At 44.0% G+C, this 20511-nt stretch overlaps 1 long non-coding RNA gene across 1 annotated transcript; it reads right to left on the reverse strand.

Moving 5' to 3' along the window:
- Nucleotides 1-352: 352 nt before the first annotated feature.
- Nucleotides 353-11771, reverse strand: LOC137217839 (uncharacterized). The gene is made up of 3 exons (XR_010940291.1): nt 10701-11771; nt 7628-7750; nt 353-6876 (listed from the first exon to the last, which is right to left on the reverse strand). It is a non-coding gene; the product is annotated as an uncharacterized lncRNA (long non-coding RNA).
- Between the last annotated feature and the right edge of the window lie 8740 nt (nt 11772-20511).

A 20511-nucleotide genomic window follows, 5' to 3' on the forward strand; every position in this document is an offset into this window, starting at 1 on the left:
TCAACCTACTGACTTCCAACTCTTCAAGCTAACAGACTTAATTACTAAACGGCATGTAGCTTAGAAGCTGGATTCTTTTTCTAATTGAAAAAACCCACTTTGAAATCCCATGCAGTTTCCAACACAGAGGATAAAGAGAGATGGAATTGTTGGCACTTTGAGACACCCAATCATATCTCTCTATCCCCACCTATGTATCTGTCTGTCTAGCATCTATCTGTACATCCATCCATCCATTTAACCATCCATCTACATATATAGTGTATCATCTATATCTATGTATCTATGAATCTACTGAGTGTATATTTTTTCTTGCATTAAAAAAAGCATAGCAAAAACGTTGGCCACATGATTTTGGGGAGAAAACGATTTTGTTTTACGGAATAACGACCTGCTGGGATCATGGGCTTTTAAAGACATGACAGGCCAGTTTTCTGAGGATCAGTTACTTTTATTGGCCTCACAAGCACCCAACAGTAACCCAATGGAAGAATAGGATTTCTCCCCCTGTTGGGGGGGTTCCTTGATGAATGTCTCTTCATTGAAGCTGAATTTGTACAGAAATAAAATGGGGACGGGGTGTTTCTCTCCCATAGCCCCTGAATTTTCAAAGCATCCATCCTGTAGGTCTTTGTTTGGGAAACATATTCACAACACTATAAAAACTTGGATTCAAATCCTTACAGTGGAGCCCATACACATGGGCATTTGAGAAGGATAAACCCAAGCGGTTACAGTGTAGCGTGAATCTATTTTGGGCTCTGAATTATTCAGTTTGGTGATTCACAGTGGGTTAAATGGATCATTGCCAATTCTCCACTCCCCTTGTTGGTCAGTACCCATGCCCAGGGGTCTCGGAGAACTATTGCCCCATGGTTAAGTTTAACTGTGGGACTGAGGCAGATCCAGTGGATTTCTTTCATCCTGGCAGAAATTAGTTCAGTTTCAGGGTTGAGTGTAACATCTGGACGCGGGTTGTTTAGCTCTCCTGAAAGCCCGATCTTCCGGTATGCAAAGAGGAGATCTATATAATTAGCTTGAAAATTCTAAGGAGCTTTGATCAGGCTGCACAGCTGTGTCATGCTTGTGGCTTCGTCAAACGTGGAGAGCAAAACATTCTTCATCCCCTCAGCGACACACATTCGAACGCAAGCCTGGTTTAGACGTGTTTGTTGTCACACGAAATCAAAATAAGGAACGTAGGAAACTTTTAGGAAGGGTGAGCGCTCACCCTGTATCGTCTTTAATTTGGCAAATGTACACAAAACTCGTGAGGACATTTACAAGGTCAGTTCAACCCACAGAGTGGAAAACATTCAGGGTGCAGTCTTGAGAAACAGAACAGAGGTGCTGCCTATGGCTGTTAAGGAGTTCTGTGGGGTTTTGAGCACTCGTCCCCAAGCAGGAGCTGTACTTCCACCTCCCTGGGACACGTGACGATGTCTGCGGACACTTATGGCTGTCATGCTGGGGGGAGGGGTGCTCCTGGCACGTGGTGGGTGGAGACCAGGGATGCGCTCCACAGCCCACAGGGCACAGGATGCCTCACCCCAGCGTCATCTGGCCCTAAATGTCACCCTTACTGAGGTTGCGCAACCCTGCTTTAGCACGGGAGACTCTCCTGCTACCTGTTTATCTGTCTATTTATCTATGGTGGCGATTCACAGCCCAGGGGCAAATTTTCCTTCCAGGGGACATTTGGTAACATCTGGGGACAGTTTAGAAGCATTACAACTGTCATCATTGACCAGCTGGCGTTTCATAGGTGTGGGGGGGCAAGGAGGCCTCTCAAAGCCCTCCCATGCACGGGGGACCCCCCGCCCCACCCCGTCCAGAGTAAAGAATTATCCAGGCCAAAGTGTGAGTTGTGTTGAGGTCAAGAAAGCCTGTTTGAGGGATGACACGGCTAAGAAAATATAAGACGTGGACCACGTGGGCAACACCGATGGAGGAATCCCGAGAGATGTCCCTGGAGGTATTCTCTGCTTTTGTTTTGCATCTGCGTGAAAGGAGGGCAGAGGAGAGAGAGAGAGAGAGAGAGCGAGAGGGAATAGCTAGGCATCGGTTGCCAGGGGACTGTCCTGGGGTGAGGGCACCCAGGACGAATTGCCACTCACAGGGAAGCTGAAGGGATCGGAAAGGACACTTTCATATTCAAGTTTTAACTATACGGGCAGGTTTGCGATTGCTCTCTCCGTCATTCCCCAAACTTTCAGCGAGGTGTGGCATACACAAAGAGGTCTCGTGCGACTCATGCTGTGTACTGATTCCTTTGCTGAATTTTCCGATAGTTTTTGGAGGAAAGGAAAGTCGTGCTTCCTTGACTAATTAGAAAAGGGGCAAAAGGGGCACGTGTTGGATGTATGATTAACAGGGTGAGTAGCGGAGGGGAGCCTGCACCCCGCACCTTCCTCGGACTGGAATCCCAAGCTGCTTAACGTTCGTCACAGGGCAGGGCATGGAGTGAGGCTTAGTTAGAGCTAGAAGACCGATAGGACCACGAAGGAAACACTCATGAGATGCCTCTTTTCCGATGACCATGTCATGAAGATGACCTTGAGAAGTGATGTCTTTGGTCGCTTGGCTGTCAGATCCCTTTTTCTCATACCTGGAGAGAAACCTGATCCTAGCTCCACGGGGATGCTCTGGGATAACATCTCTTGGCTGTAGGTGGTGGGCTTGCCTGCCGGCTGAAATAACCTTATAAGACATCATCTTGAGGTCTCAGGAAGTGAGCCCTCTTGGAGCAGAGGCGATACAAATACCCCTTCTATTTAATCCTGCTGTGCGAGGGTAAGATAAATCCCAGAGGTCATGTCCACACACCAAAATGTTAGGAACGGAGAAGTCCCCTGAGAACATAATGGCTCGTCCCACATCTAGAAAGAGAGGTCAGCTGGCTTGTTTCCAGATGGAAGGCTAGTCTCTAAATCCAGCCCATGTTTTCTCCACCCCCATGGCTGCTGGAAGGAACATGTGGCAGGTATAGACTAAGAGTCATTTCAGAGATAACCAGAGAAAATCCGCCAGCCGTAAGAAATTGAGATGCAGTTATTAATTACAAGGTTGTGTCAACCTTCATTTCTTAAGGGTAGCTTTTATAAAAACATTATTCCATTTCATTAAAAGCGGTGGATGCCATGACTACATCCCCTAGAGCCTTAAACCTAATTTGAACCCACTTTTTATTATTTGTAGCTGCAAATCTTTCTTGGGCAAAATTTCAGAGGTTTAGTTGGAACGACAAATTCCTGTATAAATTGGAATGAATAGAAACAGTAACAAATTTATATGTACACATACACGTACGTTATCTACAGGTAGAAGTATATATGCAACATATATAAATATATTTATATATATGTACATATATAAAATAAGATGCACCTATTAAATATATTTACGTACCTAGATGTAATATAAATAAATAATATATAAATGTGTATACTAATATTTATAGACGCTAATGCGTGACACACACACAATATCGACGGTGAATTTAGGGGTAAGGCAGTAGATCCCAGTTTGCCTTTGGTTTTGAGCATCATTTTATAATACGTAGTAAATTATCTACAGGGTCTTCATCTGGGAAATAGAAGTCTAGGGTGGGACCCTGTTCCCTGCCTGAGTTTCACCGTCTAGTCCATAACGGATACTAAACTATGTGTGAAGTGAAAGAACGTTTAATTCAGGAAGGGATCTGGTGTGTCGCTCATATAAACCCACCCATTTTCTTGGTTTAGGTTTCACCCAAGGTCGATATGGCTCCGTTGGCTTGTGTCAAAGCTGCCTTTACGATATGCGTTCTGACCTTCATATACTTTCAACGATTGGAGGGAAGAAAGAGGACGTGTGTCTGTGACATCTCTGTGAGTGTGGCCACGTGTCAGCTCCCTGCTCGGAGGTACCATGGGGCCAGCATCCCGCCAGGGATAAAATGACCCCTGGAAGCAGGGCGTGAGTGTCTGATTCAATGGGAATGACAGCATTTTTTCCTCTCTGCTTCGTGCTAAATTTAGCGATTGTGTTGTTTCACGTTGCCCCCCAGGGAAGCGAAGTCATGTTTATTTTGGGTTCACACCTCCGAGCAATGACCTTTCCTATCCAGTTGCTAATGTTTCTGATCGAATGTCATTGTCCTACCCCCAGAGAAAAGCCAGTGAACGCCAGAATACGTGTATGTGACAACGGCACAGATTCAAAGCAAGAATACGATGGTGACAGCGGAGGTCCTGAAGAGAAGAAAGGACGCTTATTCTTCAGTGTCTTAGAATCTAGCTGGAAAAGGAGGCATTTCTGCAACCGGCAAGTAATCAAAGAACACAAGTGCAGTAAGAGAGGTTATAAACATTCACCGTGGGAGTTAGGAGGACAGAGAATTTCATCCTGATTTGGGGGGATTACCAGACATTTCAAGGAAGAGCTTGCACCAACTAAGCCTCTACGGTTGGGTTTTAAAATTTCAATACTATGAGAAGGCTGGAGATTCTTCAAACTGGGACTAGAGAGGGGAGATGCAGAGGCCAGCGTGGTGGATTCGAGACCAAGCAGAGACGGAACCGACGTGAGGAACCGGGGCTGGTTTGCAGGACGTGAAACGTCTGCTCAGATCGGGGATGCCTCTCTTTAAGGACAGGGGGTTATTGGGTGAGATGAGGGCTTTGGGTCATTTCTCTGCTGTGGAGGCTGCAGCTGATATAGAGAAGAGACCTGACCTGGTGAGGATGTGGTCCCCTGTCCTGTTTGGTCTACGGGTCCAGGTTGAAAACTGCGCGTGCGCTACTCGAAAACATCGCCTTTGATGGTCAGGAAACTTGCCGTTAGTTGAGGCTCGGCTGGTTGCTCATGGACGTGGCCAGAAAACTCCTGTCTAGGTTTTGTTTGCACGTAAATCCCTGAAGGCTGCGCGGAGTCAGGCTCTTGCACGTGCCTCGAAAGAATGAAACATGATCGGAAGTGGACCATGGAATCCTTTCACCTCTTCCCGCCGAGTTCCGGAACCCATTAAAAAAGCAACAACTCAAGTTCTTTGCTTTGAAATATTTTGTTCCACGACCCATAACCGACGGTGAAAAGGATTCCGGCACCAAGAGCACTAGAATCTTCTATACCACGTGGCTGCCCTTGGGGGGATCCCCCTTTCACCGTTTTTCCCTTCCGTGGCATTCTACCAGCGCTCTGAGACCCTGGGCTGTGGGATTTTATCGTTTTGCTCAAGCCATGTGAGAGAGCCGGGTGGGAACCGCGGTTTCTCCCTCCCCGGAATCTCAGGGGAGAGCGAATTGCAAACTTCTCCAGAAAGGAAAGAGCAAGGCCCTGGGACACATCACAAAAATCTGGTTCCAAAGACAAACCGATGTTAATGGGGTCCTCACTGGGGAGGTTAATCCTCCACCCTCTGTCCCAGATAAAAATCAGTGAAGTTGGGCAAAAATCGTTCTTGGTCCTGTGCCTTCTTTTTTCCTATGAAATGTAGGGGAGCCAGAAACGTCTTAAATTAGCACAATATGTGTGCCTCTCTGCCTCGGTGGGGTTTCAGCAGCCTGCATTCCTACTGATGCAGTGATAAGGAACTCTCTCTCCAGGGTAAGAGCAAGCAGTGTGTTTGGTGAGGTCCCACAAACGAGGCCATACCAAGCATGCTTCAAGAACTGGAAATAAGTGTCTTTAGACATATGACTGTATTTATGTTTCTTAGTAATTTTAGGCTTTTAGCTTTTTTTTTTTTTTTTTGTCCCGGGCTCCAGGCACTCCTTGACTTGTGGCCACAGAGGGATTCTAAATCACTTCCTCCGTCTTCCCGGGGCTTCTCCTCTGTGTCTGTGTCTCTCCTCTTCTGTGTCTTAGAAGGACCCTGTCACTGGATGTAGGGCCGCCTTCCTCCAGGAGGACCTCATCTCAGACCCTTCCCTTCATCACCTCTGCAGAGACTCTGGGTCCTAAAAAGGTCCCGTTCCCAGGTCCCTGGTGTCAGGGTGTTCATATGTCTCTCTGTGGCCACCATTCAACCCACTGTACTCTGGTTGCTCACTAAGGGAGGTGCATACCGGCTGCCCGGTGCTTTGACAGGTTGCGAGCTTTGGGGATACGAGGGCATCTTCCCATTCAAAGCTCCACCCGTTCTAAGGAACTTAGCTCTTACTGAACTCTCTCCTTTGATCTTCTCCCAAGGATGTGTTTAAATGACGTGAAGTCTTATTATTCCTGCTTTCTTTCCTTTTTCTCACGCTGGGGCGTCTATACCATTGCTAATTCCCCGAGGAGTAGGTCACACATTGTCAGAGTCGATTATATCACCACCAGCACTGTTTTTTCACCAATGCCCTTGTACTGAAACCAAACAATAATAACAGCAGCACAAGCAACGATGACATGTCAGCTTGTCTTAAATCTAGATGACGTTCCCCACTTGCCAAAATCATCCACTTACGGTCACTGCAAGGTTAGAGTAGGAAATGGGTGTCTAAGAGTTTTTATAAAGATTTGCACCTTGGTAGCACTAGATATTTGCCCAGAGTATAAAGTAATTCAACTGAAGGACCATAGATCTAAATTTCAGAGCTGGGAAGGCCCAAATAATTGCCCAGTTCTTATAAGGAGTCCTAGCTCTTCCTAAGGTGGTGGAAGAGGGAGACGTTTTCGCCAATCTGGATGCTGTTCAGGAGAGGAATTTCCCCCAGAAAACACAGGAGCGTTACCACGTGCTCCTCCAGCAACACCTCTGCCTGTGGTGGGGCTGCGTAGGGCCGTGGCACGTTCCGCGAGCCCTTGTGTTTCTCCGTGCGTGGTCTCTGGGTGGTTGTCCAATTCTGTGCTTAGGAATGATTCTACCCTCTATAAGTTGGTGCAGCCAGTATGGAGAACAGTATGAGGTTCCTTAAAAAAACGAAAACTAGAACTACCATACGACCCAGCAATTCCACTCCTGGACATATACCCTGAGAAAACCATAATTCGAAAAGAGTCATGCACCCCTATGTTCACTGCAGCACCATTTACAATAGCCAGGTCATGGAAGCAACCTAAGTGTCCATCGACAGATGAATGGATAAAGAAGATGTGGTGCATATATACAATGGAATATTACTCGGCCATAAAGAAGAATGAAACAATGCCATTTGTAGCAACATGGATGGACCTAGAGATGATCATACTGAGTGAAGTAAGTCAGACAGAGAAAGACAAATACCACATGCTAGCACTTGTATGTGGAATCTAAAATATGACACAAATGAACTTATCTACAAAACAGAAATAGAGCTACAGATGTAGAAAACAAACTTATTATTACCGGGGGAAGGGGTGTGGAGGGATAAATTGGGAGATTGGGACTGACACATACACACTACTATATATAAAATAGATAACTAATAAGGACCTACCATATAGCACAGGGAACTCTATTCAATGCTCTGTAATGACCTATATGGGAAAAGAATCTAAGAAAGAGTGGATCTGTGTGTATGTATAACTGACTCACTTTGCTGTACACCTGAAACTAACACAACATTGTAAGCCAATTCTACTCCAATAAAAGCTTTTAAAAAATAGTAAAAAATTAAAATAAAAAAAATGATTCTACCCTCCTCCATCCCCTGGGGGACAGAAGGTCAAGGAGTCCACGTACCTTGGATGGAGCACAGAGTTAAGACTTAGTTGATCTGGGCATGGAACTCTTTCGTGGTGTTTATCCATGTCTGTCTGAGCTGTCCAGCATGATGCTGGTGTATCTCACATACTCCAGGAGCTCCTATAAAATGAGTCAAACCAACAACGAATGAATGCACTTGGCATCACATAACCCAAACCCTTCAAGGCATTGCAGACAGTTCCAAACAGGGCGTTCAGCGTTCACACACGTCAACCCAGTGTGTAAACATGTTCCTTGCCAGAAACCAAACATGTGAAAGTGATCACCAGGCGCTCTCTCTAAATATATCGATAGTTCCCACCCCTGAGGACAAGTCCAGGTTTTACCTTATCCTTTCCAGACCCTTCTGGCTTGTCGTCTTCACTGTGTGTTAGCTGGGCTTCTACATTTATTGTCTTCGAGAAGAAGGGCGGGATTTATGCACGCCGTCTGTCTGCCACGATTCTGAAACGCCGATGGTAAGAGCTGGTCCGCATGTGTTTCTGGTACAGTTTCCACTGAATGCAGATTTCTACATTCCACCCCGTTCCTTTTCGCTCTAACTCACTGCCGTTGAATGAGTTTTTGTGGAATGAGTGCCGTTGTAACTAGATTCTGGGAACACACGAGGGTAGGAATTTGGTACGGTACTGCAATGGGATCCTCCCATGTTGCCTGCTGGAAGGGCTTGGGTTTATTTTCTTTTACTTCTCTGGGCATTTGTGTGGCTGTTCTCTCTACTCTTGGGTTGAATCATAAACGTCAACTGCACATACAAATTTCAAATCATCCTGTTGACACCAGCAACTCATACAATGTTTTATGTCAATTGTATCTCAGCTTTAAAACGAGAAATGTCATCTGCATAATGTTTTGTGTCAACGTATCTCAATTAAAAAAAACCAATACACGTTATGTGCTCCTTTCCTATAATTTTGTGTTTCTCTGCATAGGGGGTGTAGTGGGTTGAATGACGGTCCCTAAAAGGATGTTTCTCTCCTAATCCCCGGAACTGGTGAACGGGACTTTAGGACAAAACAGTCTTTGCAGGTGTAATTCAGCTAAAGCTCTTTAGACAAACAAATCATTGTGGATTGTCCAGGTGGCTCTAAATTCAATGACAAACGTCTTTATATGACAGGCACAGAGGACAAGACAGACGGGACAAGGCCATGTGGCCGTGAAGGCAGATGGTGGAGAGACACGGTCACAAGTCAAAAAACATGCCAGCAGGTCTCAGAAGCTGTAGGAGGCAAAGAAGAGTTTCTACTTCTGGGGTCCCCAGGGGCCGGTGCATTCCTACCCACAGCTTGATTGAAGACGTCTGGCCCCCAGAGCTGTGAGAGGATAAATTCCTGCTGTCTGACATCACCCTGTTTGTGGTCATTTGTTACCACAGCAGCAGGAAGCTAACACGGGAGGTGACTGCATTCTTTAGGTTGTGATGATGTCATGCATTCTTCCGTCGGAAACAGACGTTTGGTGAAAGTCAACAGGAATAACGTGACTGCTTCCCTCAAGCATCGTTTGTCATGATGTCGGTGCACAAAGGACCATTCTTTTCCTGTCATGGCTAGTTCACGTGATATTCAGCCATGATTTAGTACAGAAATTCCATGCATTTTGTTTCTCCGCATCCCGCTTCTTCAACAAATGCGACGCCTTTTGCATGCTAGTAAATGCTTCTCGTAAGACTGCATGTAGACCATTAATCTCACCGTGTCACCCAATATTTAACAAGTGCCTACAACGAGCCCAGCCTGGGCACCGGAATTGCAAGGATGTGCAGACTCCGCACGTCCCACGTTGGAGGTCACCGTTCAGGAGAAAGAAAAACTGGGATTTCAGTCAATTCTTGTTATTTGCAGTAGCTAAGTCCTAAAAAGCTACCACCGGTGTCCTTAAGGGAAATGCAAGATTAGGTTCCTACAGCCTCTGATTACATTTTCATCAATGGTCAATACCTAACTTTTTTTTTTTTTTTTTTTAATTTTGTCTGTGGTGTTGTGGGATCTCAGTTCCCCGACCAGGGACTGAACCCAGGCCACGGCAGTGAAAGTGCTGAGTCCTAACCACTGGACCGCCAGGGAACGCCCCAATAGCTAACCTTGTTTGACGTGTGTTTTTGTTTAAAGACAGCGTATTGAATAGATATTAGTGATTCATCCATGTTGCTTTCATGGTCAACAGTGCTAGATAATCACTCAAGCCCGAACCAAGCTTATGCAACGTGTGGATTTTCTCCACTGGGCACATGGCAGCCTTCTTTTTTTTGGGGGGGCTGCTCTCTGTGTGTCGGCCAAGGACAGCAAAAGCACCAGGGGTATTGATCTGGGGATTACAAATCCACTTTAACAAGTAGGTGAATTCACGAACATGGGATCTGTGAATAATAAGGATGCGTTGTGTTTAGAAAGCAACTAGAGAACAGCCATAAAGCTCAGGTCCGTCAACTTTTTTTTTTAATACACATCATTAACTGTTTGGGCCGTTAGTCAATTCTATGCCTTCGGAGTTTTGCTGTGTTGAGCTATTCTGTGAAAAGCGTGTTGTGGGAGAGCCATGGTGTTAAGCGTTTTACATGCCATTTTTTGTTTGTTTGCTTGTTTTTATTTACTCCACACAAACTCTGTGAAATAGTCGCTACTGTTTTTTTTTGGTTTTTAAAGATGACACCGGAAGGAATTAGGAAACTTGGCTAACCTTGAAAGCGGTTGCTCTGGGACTCGATCCCAGGTCAGACAAACACCCAGAAGTTACTATTAGGGATGAAAGGGTCCCCGACCTCCGTCTGTTTTTCTAGGTTTCCTGTTGGTTTTCCCCCAGTCTCACTTCTGCAAGCCCTCCTGGGGTCCATTTGCTTTGCCCATTCCCTGCCCCTTCTCTCGGACCACACCCTCTTCTCTCGAGGACCGACTCCTACAATTGGAAGTCCCAGCTTCCAAAAATCATTTTGCCCCTGAAACCTTACCAAGTTCCTCCACCCCAGATAAACTTGTCCTCTTTCCTTCTTCCACACGCTTCACTCACACGTTACATGGTCCTCCCCAGTCTCCCTTGTGTCAGTTACCTGTGTGCAGGTGACTCCATTGCAGAGGCAACGATTGTGTTGTGCATGCTTGGATAAGCTCTTCACATATCACAATATACGTGCAGTCCCGCATACTTGTTGCACCGATTGAAACCTAACATCGTAAAGACAGAAACACACAACATGGGCTTAAAACACTTAATTCCAGGTTTCACATATGTGAAGTCACCTAATCTACGAGGAAGAAGGGTATGATTATGCATCCTGGGAAAACGCCACCAAAGGACTGTTTTTCCACCTGGAGACGTGAAGGCCAGGATGTTGCTGGAGTTGTTACAGACCCCGGGATGGAACACGAGCTCCTTGCGTTGGAATTCTGACGGCACATTTTCTGACTGGGTGACTCGGGGCTACTTGGAACAGTCTCAGAACCAAAAAAGAGAGGTAGCGAGAACCCCTACCTCACCGTTGACCGTAAGACTTAAAGAGAACAGGTAAGCATCACACGCCTACACTGCCTTTTGTATTACGAGCACTCTGCCCATGTTGGCTGACGCAGCCGTGAGTATCATATTAACAGTGATCGTTTGCCTGGGGGGCACGTATTTTAAAGCTGTCTTATCTTATCGGAAAGGAGGTTCTGATTTCAACTGCTAGGCTAAAAGAAATGAATGTGGTTTTCAAAATTGGCTTTTCATTGGAGTCTCTCAAATGGAACATCTATGTGCTCAGGTAAGTGAGATCCAGGTGTCTCTGCTGGTTCTGACCCGTGACACACACCTGCGTTGATCACCGTCTCCTTGGCTCTGACAGAAGCACGGGATTGTTTTCTCTGTCTCTCACTGAACGAGAAAAGGGGGATTTAAAGCATTTGGTGGGCAACCTTCCAAGGGGCGTTGACAGCAAAATGCACACAGCAACATATATCTGCTATTATCTTGTGTGTGGGGGGGAGCCAGAGGGAGGACATTTTTAGTTTAGTTTAGTTTTGTTACAATGTGTCATGTTTTTTCAGGGTTGCCCATTTTTTAAATTGTGGTAAAACACACACAACGTACAAGGTACCCTCTGAACCATTTTTATATGTGCTGTTCAGTATTGTACTGTTAACGCCCAATCCATACATGTGTCCTCTTGCAAACATGAAACTCTATACCCACACATGCCATTTGCTTTCATTTTCACATTTTCTTTTCATTTTAATTTTTTTATTGAAGTATAGTTGATTTACAATGTTGTGTTAGTTTCAGCCTTACAGCAAAGTGAGTCAGATGTATACATCTGTATCTATATGTAGATATATTCTTTTTCAGATTCTTTTCAATTCTACGTTATTGCAAGATATTGAATGTAGTTGCCTGTGCTCTACAGTAGGTCCTTGTTGCTTATTTATTTTACATATAGTAGTGTGTATATGTTAATCTCAAGCTCCTAATCTATCCCTCCTCCCCCTTTGCAATTTACTTCTAAATGTATGCTTGCTCCTTAAAAAGTGAAAAGAATTATTTTTAATAACTTTTCAGAAAGAAGCGTTTGCTCCTTAGACACGCGGTATATACCGCTCAGAGTATAAATGTGGGCATTGCCGGTAGGGGCTGCGTACTCTAAAATGCCACACACGTCCACCAAATGCTGTGTTAAAATACTGGTCTACCTCACGTGTGACATTCCACAAAGATTCAAAAGCAGAAGATGGCATAGTTACCCCTGTCAAGGAGATGTGGGTGTGTATCTGTAGGCTACAAGGAAGACAAAGTTGCTTATTAAACTCTAATTCAAGAACGGGGTGATAGCTAGGACAAGGCAGGGAAGAGGAAGGGCGAAAAAGGGTTGGACCAAGGGATGAATCATATTCTCTGAGTCAGTCTAATTCTGTACACGCCAACGTGAAAACATTTATGGACATTCTCCTGACCTTCTAGCTGGAAACCTTGTATAACCTTTACCCTTAACTTAGCAGAAGTTACAAAAGCCAGCTTACCCACCAAAATTACCTCAAATAGACACCCCCTAAGCTCTGATGGAGAGAAAAATATTCAAATGCTTGTTCAAGCTCTCATCCCCCTTGGTATATAGCGAGGTCTCAGAGGAGTGGAAGATAGGACCAATATTCTTGATAATCTATAAAAAAATGCTGAGGTTTCCAAAATAACTAAGCATACAATAGATCAAGAGGGTTTTTAAAAAAATAGTACATAATTGTATAAAATAAGACTGCAGAAACACACCATATAAGTAAAGCACATTTCCAGAGTTCCAGAAAAACATTCTCAGATCACTCCAACATTTGATTATTGGGTCTGATTACAAAAAGAGTGTAAAAGTTTGTGTAAATTGTTGAAGATTGTGAAGGGCATGAAAACACACAGATATACATGTGTGCACACGTACATAACGTTGTTCATAACACATTGTTCGTAACACATAACACACATTCATAACATTGTTCATCCTTTAGAGGCCTATTAGGGGAAGGAAAACACTTACCCTACCTTCTTAGGTTCTATGTCTGGGACCCTGTAAATGAAACTGACAAAAGGCAGATTAGCAGGAGAAAAGGCATACCCATTTCATTTGATATTAATATTCTTAGGTGGCATGGAGACCTCTCTAGAAAGAAGTGAGAACCCCAGAGAAGCAGTTAGGCTTGAGAGATAATATACCATTTTGACAAAGAACCATACATTTGTAGAGAAGTCACAAGGCAAAAGGAAAGAAGTTTAGAGTTTTAGGGACAGCAAGATGTGGGAAGGTAAGTATACGGGGGACATGAATAGGAGATAAGGGTTATCTTAGTAAGGTTTGTTATACAGATTCCTTTCGGTGCTGTCTCTGGGGGTGATGAAAGTCTATAATCTTCTCATTCTGCTCTAACACAAAGGGAAATTAATGCCTTCCTTTTTGGCATACAAGGGGAAGGCAGACAGTTGTTTTATTGGGTTTTTTTTGGTTTGGTTTGTTTTTGTTTGTCTGTCTTGCATCTGCTGTTTCTCAATTGTTTTCAGCTCAAAATAATCCTTAAACTAAACTGGCCTGTTTTGGGGTGGTGTATTCTGGTGGCTTAGAGGTTGGCCTAGGATATAAGATCCAAACACACGAAACGTCTTGTAATGTGAAAAATGGTCAACACGGATTACGAAGGCCGTGTGATTCACAAGGGAAGCAAAGTTACTGGAATTTGGGCCGCATCCGAAGATATTTCAAATACAGTTTCCTTAACATACCCACTGTCTTAGGTCCCAGATGGTGTACATTCGACGTGATGTGATACATTTGGTGACACAGTACTTTTTCCTGGTCTTACCTTACACTCCTACGTATAGCATTTTATATTTTCCCCAAAGACCTTGTCTTTGATTTTAGTAAAACAGGTGATGTGGTCCCATAATAGGACCATTGCTGGTACCACATTCTGGGGACTCTCTTGGGTCTTAGACCCTTGAAAGCAACCTTTGCGATGTGTGCTTCATAGCCGGTCCAAGAAGAGACGACAATAAATGTACCTAGAATGAGTGTGGCCATAAAATACCTAGAGGGAACTCTGCTAAGTGCTGGGAACACAACAGTGGGAGAACAGCAGGAACCCTTGACTCGTTCCACAGGTAAGAGGGACATCGTCAAGGGGAAACCGAGCAGGGTGGGTGTGATGCGAGCTTACGGAAGAGGCCCTGCTGCTACCAGACCTCAGAGGATGAACTGGAGCTTACGAGATGGAGCCATTGGGCGAGAAGGTCCGGGACAGAGGAACGTGTGAGATTTGCAGCTGGGAGTGACCCTGAGTTGTTCAGAACACAGGGCGAGCTGCAGTGTGCTTGGGGCAGTGGGCAGGCACGAGGCAGCTGGGAGGACAAGAAGAGATGAGCTGGGGGCCAGGGCATGCCAGCCCCAGGGGTGAGCGCTGGGAACTTATCCTTAGTCAGCAGGGGGCCACCCAAGATGTGACGGTTGTGTTATTGTTACAAAATCGGGAGACATGTCAGCGGGGAATGGCTGTGAAGATCACGATCACGGTGGGGCTTCAGAGCCGTTCATCTGTGTATGAAATGGTGTGTGCATATACATACATGTAAGAATATACATGAGCCTATATCATCAGCATATATATATGAGAATATGTATAAGAATATATGAGGAAATATATATGAGAATATATGCAAGAATATATGAGAAAATACATATGAGAATATGTATAAGAATATATGAGGAAATATATACGAGAATATGTATGAGAATATATGACAATATATACAAGAATATATGAGAAAATACATATGAGAATATGTATAAGAATATATGAGGAAATATATATGAGAATATGTATGAGAATATATGACAATATATACAAGAATATATGATAAAATACATATGAGAATATATAACAATATATTAGAAAAGCATATGAGCATATGTATAGGAATATGGATAAAATATATATGAGAGTATATACACGAGCATATATTTGACAAATATATATATAAGAATATGGGAGAAATGTATATGAGAATATGTATATGACAATATATATAACAATATATATAAAATATATATGAGAATATATAAAATATGTATGAGAATATATACATGAATACATATATGAGAAAGATATAAAAGAATATGTGAGAAAATATATGAGAACATGTATGACAACATATAATTTAAAACACATATATGAGAATATATATTACAACATATACGTGAGCATACATATGAGAATATAAATGAGAGAATATGTATATTTTTCTCATTATTCACAGTAGTTATGTTCAGTGAGATCACTGCAAACTCTGAATTAGTGCATTCTAAACCATGGCTTCTGGGGAAATACAGAGTTAGGGTCTTGTGAGTCTCCAGTTACAATATTTTCATCAGCCGATCCGTAACACACCCTGGTTTTATGTGTTTTTCTTTTTAAAGACACTGTGTAGAGTACATATTTTCATTCATTCATATTGAACTCACAGCCAACAGCGCTGAAACGTATGCCTGAAGGAAGCTTTTCTAACACAAGCATTTTTTTCCCGAAGACACATCACGACCTTCTCATGCTTCATGACCACGGGGCAGGTATTTAGTGCTATGCTTGGGGCCCACTTTAAACAGCAAAACTCACCAAAAAAAGCACCAAAACATGGGAAAAACAATGCACTCCATAGGCTGCAACAGGGACACTTGTTTTCGGTAAGAGAGATGACACAAGAAGACAGTGTCACCATTTAACCTCAGCTTTGGCCACACAAGCTTTTCACTACGCAGCATGTGGCCACAAACAGCTGTGCAATCAATAGTATTGATCTGGGCATTACAAACGGATTTTAGAGAATAAGTGAACGCACAAATATTGATTTCTTTTTTACTGTAGAGCACAGAGAACAATATTCAATAGCTTGTAATAACCTATAATGGAAAATAATCTGAAAAAAATATATATATCCGAATCACTTTACTATACACTGGAAACTAACACAACCTTGTAAATCAACTACACTTCAATGAAAACAAAAGAAGGATAGCTAGGTCTAAATAGTCAATCAGGGAAATAACTGTATATTCTTTTCAATATAAACTTTTATATTTCTCTTCTTAAAATTTGCAAATGTTCCTGTGAACCTCTGTGGGAATAAATAAGGTAAGTATGTTTATTTCTTAAAAAAAAAACAAGAGTCTACCCCAGGAATTCCCTGGCAGTCCAGTGGTTAGGACTCTGCACTCTCACTGCGGTAGACCTCGGTTCAGTCCCTGGTTGGGGAAGTAAGATCCCACAAGCTGCATGGTGTGACCAAAAAAAAATAAGTCTCCCCCCTACAAAAAAAAACAAATATGGAATCCATGAATAATGAGGATGGACTGTGTGTGTGTGTGTGTGCGTGTATGTGTGTGAGTTTTGGAGAGAACTAATAGTGAGTTTCAACTTGGACTCTCCCTCCCAAGGACTGTCTTGCCTAGTTTGGGAGTTTGCAGAGGACGATGCAGAAGAGACAGGTAAAAGTGAGGGAAGAAGGCTTGAGAACCTACTTGAATTACCTACTGATCTGTCAAGACCAAATTTAAATAGTCCTCCCAGTGTCCTGTGTTTCCCAAGAAGACTCACGTATAGACTGTTCTCTACACAGTGAAAAGAATCTTGACGTTGGCAGGTGTATTCATGGGATTGGTGAAGGGATTTCTGTGTCTGAGTACAGCCCCAGAGTCCTGCAAAGGGCAGGTAGACCAGTTCTACGGGAACAAAGACCTGTCTTCACTCAAAATATCAGATTAAAAGTTAAGCTTCAGACGAGGTTGGGAGGGTTTGGACTCATAGCTCCCCCTTTTCTGTTTGTCCAAGAGGGTGGGGTTCGGGCGTCTTCTGGGGAATAGTGGTCTTTGCAACAGAGCACTTTTCAGGATGGAAATTCCTCCTTGGAGCTCATAGCCTCCTTCATCCAGGTGACCGAACCCATAGAAGAAGCATTGTCAGGATACCATATAATATAGTTAGGGTTAGGGTTGGGGTATCGTATGGTATCCCCACTCACTAAACTGAGCCTTTTGCCCGAAAGTGAATGGATTGATTGAATAATCAATTAAGGTGCCTTATTTCTAGCATACTAAACATCTGGATAAGGTAAAAACTTAAAATTTTGTTGTTATAATGTTACCGAAAGTCGGGTCTGGCTGGTTGCCACTCCAAAGCCAATAAAAGGCCAGGTTGGGGGAAAGGAAAGCTTGCTTTATTTTGGAGGCCGGCGATCGGGGAGGAGGGGGCAGCGTGGACGCCAGTCCAGAGGCCGATTCCCCCTCTCCTCCCCGACAATCAGGGGGCAAGGGCTTTTATAGGCGGACGGACGGGGCCCCAGGCAGAAACAGCGCAGTCAGCTCTGACCATCGTCTTGAAATTGGCCCTGCGGTGGTCTGCTCTGCGTCATCTTGACTGTTTTAAGCACAGTTAATCTTCAGTTCCAGGGTTGGTTTGTTTCCACTTCTTCGAGGCCAGTTCTCGGAATTGTGGCAGGTTATATCATGGCTACAGCCTGGTCATCATGCAGTTCACTCCTTCCACGTGGTGGGTGTTTCGGTGTCTACAAGACAGCTCACAGGACGTGGCTCAGAAGATGATCTATAGCCCTTGAGGAGGAACTAAAGGTCCTTGACTGACTAAACTGTTACTATTTTGTCCTGTTGGACTGTTTTCCTTTGTCCCTGCATTTTCTCGCTTCTCTGATTAAACCTTTTCTTTGGCTAAAATTTTTTCCACAGACAGAAGGCAGGCCAAGGACATGGGGGGCAAGGACCACAGGGTCCTGCTCTGTTTCAATAAGTATGACAGTTGCACCATCTTATTAGTAAAGAAAGTACACATAAGCTGTCCCTTTCCAAACCGATCTCGGTCTGTGCAGTGTCAATACCATACAGCTGCAACTACCTCATTCTTTTTTATGTGCTTAACATATTTTATTGGTCTTCGCCTTCTTTTTTAACATCTTTATTGGAGTATAACTGCTTTACAATGGTGTGTTAGTTTCTTTTTTTTTTTTAACATCTTTATTGGAGTATAATTGCTTTACAGTGGTGTGTTAGTTTCTTTTTTTTTTTTAACATCTTTATTGGAGTATAATTGCTTTACAATGGTGTGTTAGTTTCTTTTTTTTTTAACATCTTTATTGGAGTATAATTGCTTTACAATGGTGTGTTAGTATCAGCTATACATATACATATATCCCCATATTCCCTCCTTCTTGCGCCTCCCTCCCTCCCACCCTCCCTATCCCACCCCTCCAGGTGGTCACAGAGCACCAAGCTGATCTCCCTGTGCTATTGGCTTTTGTTTTTGTTTTGATACACGCCCTGTCTGTTGTCTGTCTCCCCAAGTGGGTGTTGTTGTTCCCAGTTGAGTTTGAATGGGGTGACACCCTACCTTCTTGTATCAGGTCTCCTACTGAAAACAAGTGTCCTATTTGCAGCCTTTTTTGTGCCATGTTTTTCCCAGCGTGCGAACCCAGTGCCATCCTGTTTGTAATTAGAACTTTCCTGTTGAAACTAGACCGTTCGTAAGTTGGACGCTGTCACTTAGAACCTGCTCGAGTAACACAGTCAAACCCCGAGATGAATTATAGGTCCAGTCACAAGCCTGGTGTTCGTGCCCCGCCCTAGTGGGTGAAGATGGGAAGCTGACATTGTCAGCATCTTCCTACAGGCATCCCTGGACAGGTTTGCTTCTTTTTTTAATTAGTTTTTTTTATTGGCGTATCGTTGATTTACAATGTTGTGTTAGTTTCTGCTGTACAACAAAGTGAATCAGTTATATATACACATATATCTATTCTTTTTTTAGTTTCCGTTCCCATATAGGTCATTACAGAGTATTGAGTAGAGCTGCCTGTGCTATTCAGCAGGTCTTTCTTAGTGATCTATTTCATATATAGTAGTGTGTATATGTCAGTCCCCATCTCCCAGGTTATCCCTCCCCCACCCCCTTTCCCCTTTGGTAACGGTAAGTTTGTTTTCTCCACCTGCGACTCTATTTCTGTCTTGCAAATACGTTCATTTGTACCCTTTTTTTAGATTCCACGTAGAAGTGATATCCTATGATATTTGCCTTTGTCTGTCAGACTTACTTCACTCAGTGTGACCATCTCTAGGTCCATCCTTGTTGCTGCAAATGGCATTATTCCATTCTTTTTTATGGCTGAGTAATACTCCATTGTGTACATGTACCACGTCTTTCTCCATTCCTCTGTCGATGGATGCTGACGTTGCTTCCATGTCCTGGTTATTGTGAGTAGTGTTGCTGTGAACACCGGGGTGCACGCATCCTTTTGAATTATGGTTTTCTCCAGATACATGCTTCTTCTTGAGGCTTTCCCCAACATCTCTGGCAATGTCTTTAATTCACTGTCCCTTTGGTTTGCTAGAGAAGCCCCGACTTCTGCCCGTTAGCTGGTGTTAGAGCCATGCAAGAAGGATGCTTAACTGAATGTTGACACAGCCCTTCCCAGTGTGCCCTCATCCAGATAATCCCTGAAGGAACGTTCATTCTAAGGTGACCTTCTGTCTTCCCGTGGTGTCTCTTCAGCGGCCCTGAATCACCGCACAATCAAACGTCCCCGCGGTAAAATCAGCCCCTGAACTGACAGCGCCCTGCATGTTGAAGCTTGTCATCCCTGCCATCTGGCTGAAGGGGTTTATATTTCGAGCAGAAGAAGAGGTTACGTGGGATGCAGCAAATAAAGACCACAGAGCAGCTGTGCCTGTGGGGATTTGTGTAGTCGGGGATTCATGGGAGCTCTCCTGGCTACTCAGTGAAAAGGCAACCCCGGGGAAGGTGAGCTGAAGCTGGACAGTTTATAAGAAATGCCTGTGTGGTTCTCTGGACAGCCGGTACATAGGTCAGTTCTACGTACATTTTCCATAGTGAATGACCGTATGTGCAGGCAAGAAGTGGAGCTGCAGTGAGAAGTTGGAATAATATTGTAGGACTGTAAATCCTTCCTAAAAATATACAGAGGGAGAGAAGGAGGGAGAGAGAGGGAAAGAGAGAGAGGGAATTAAGGAAAATTGCAGAATGTGGCCATTCTATTTCATCGGCAAGGGTTAGAAGCCTTCTCTATGCTTTAAGTCTTGGGAAACCCGGTAGGCATTGATGGTAGATGGCACTAAAATGCAGAGGTACGTACAGACCTTAACTCTCCCGTTTCCATTTCAGACCCTCTGCAGGGACATCACGGTACAGTGGACAGAGCAGAGTGTCTGCACTTGGTGTGACCTCATTTCTGATTCAAGATCTGCAGCTCACGGCTGTGCACGTTGCTCGACAATGGACCATGTCGCCGACGTGGGGAGTGGCAGAGCTTAGGTGTCCCAGCTCTGACTCCAG

The sequence above is a fragment of the Pseudorca crassidens genome, chromosome Y, assembly GCF_039906515.1.
Source record: "Pseudorca crassidens isolate mPseCra1 chromosome Y, mPseCra1.hap1, whole genome shotgun sequence".
Classification (NCBI taxonomy): domain Eukaryota; kingdom Metazoa; phylum Chordata; class Mammalia; order Artiodactyla; family Delphinidae; genus Pseudorca; species Pseudorca crassidens.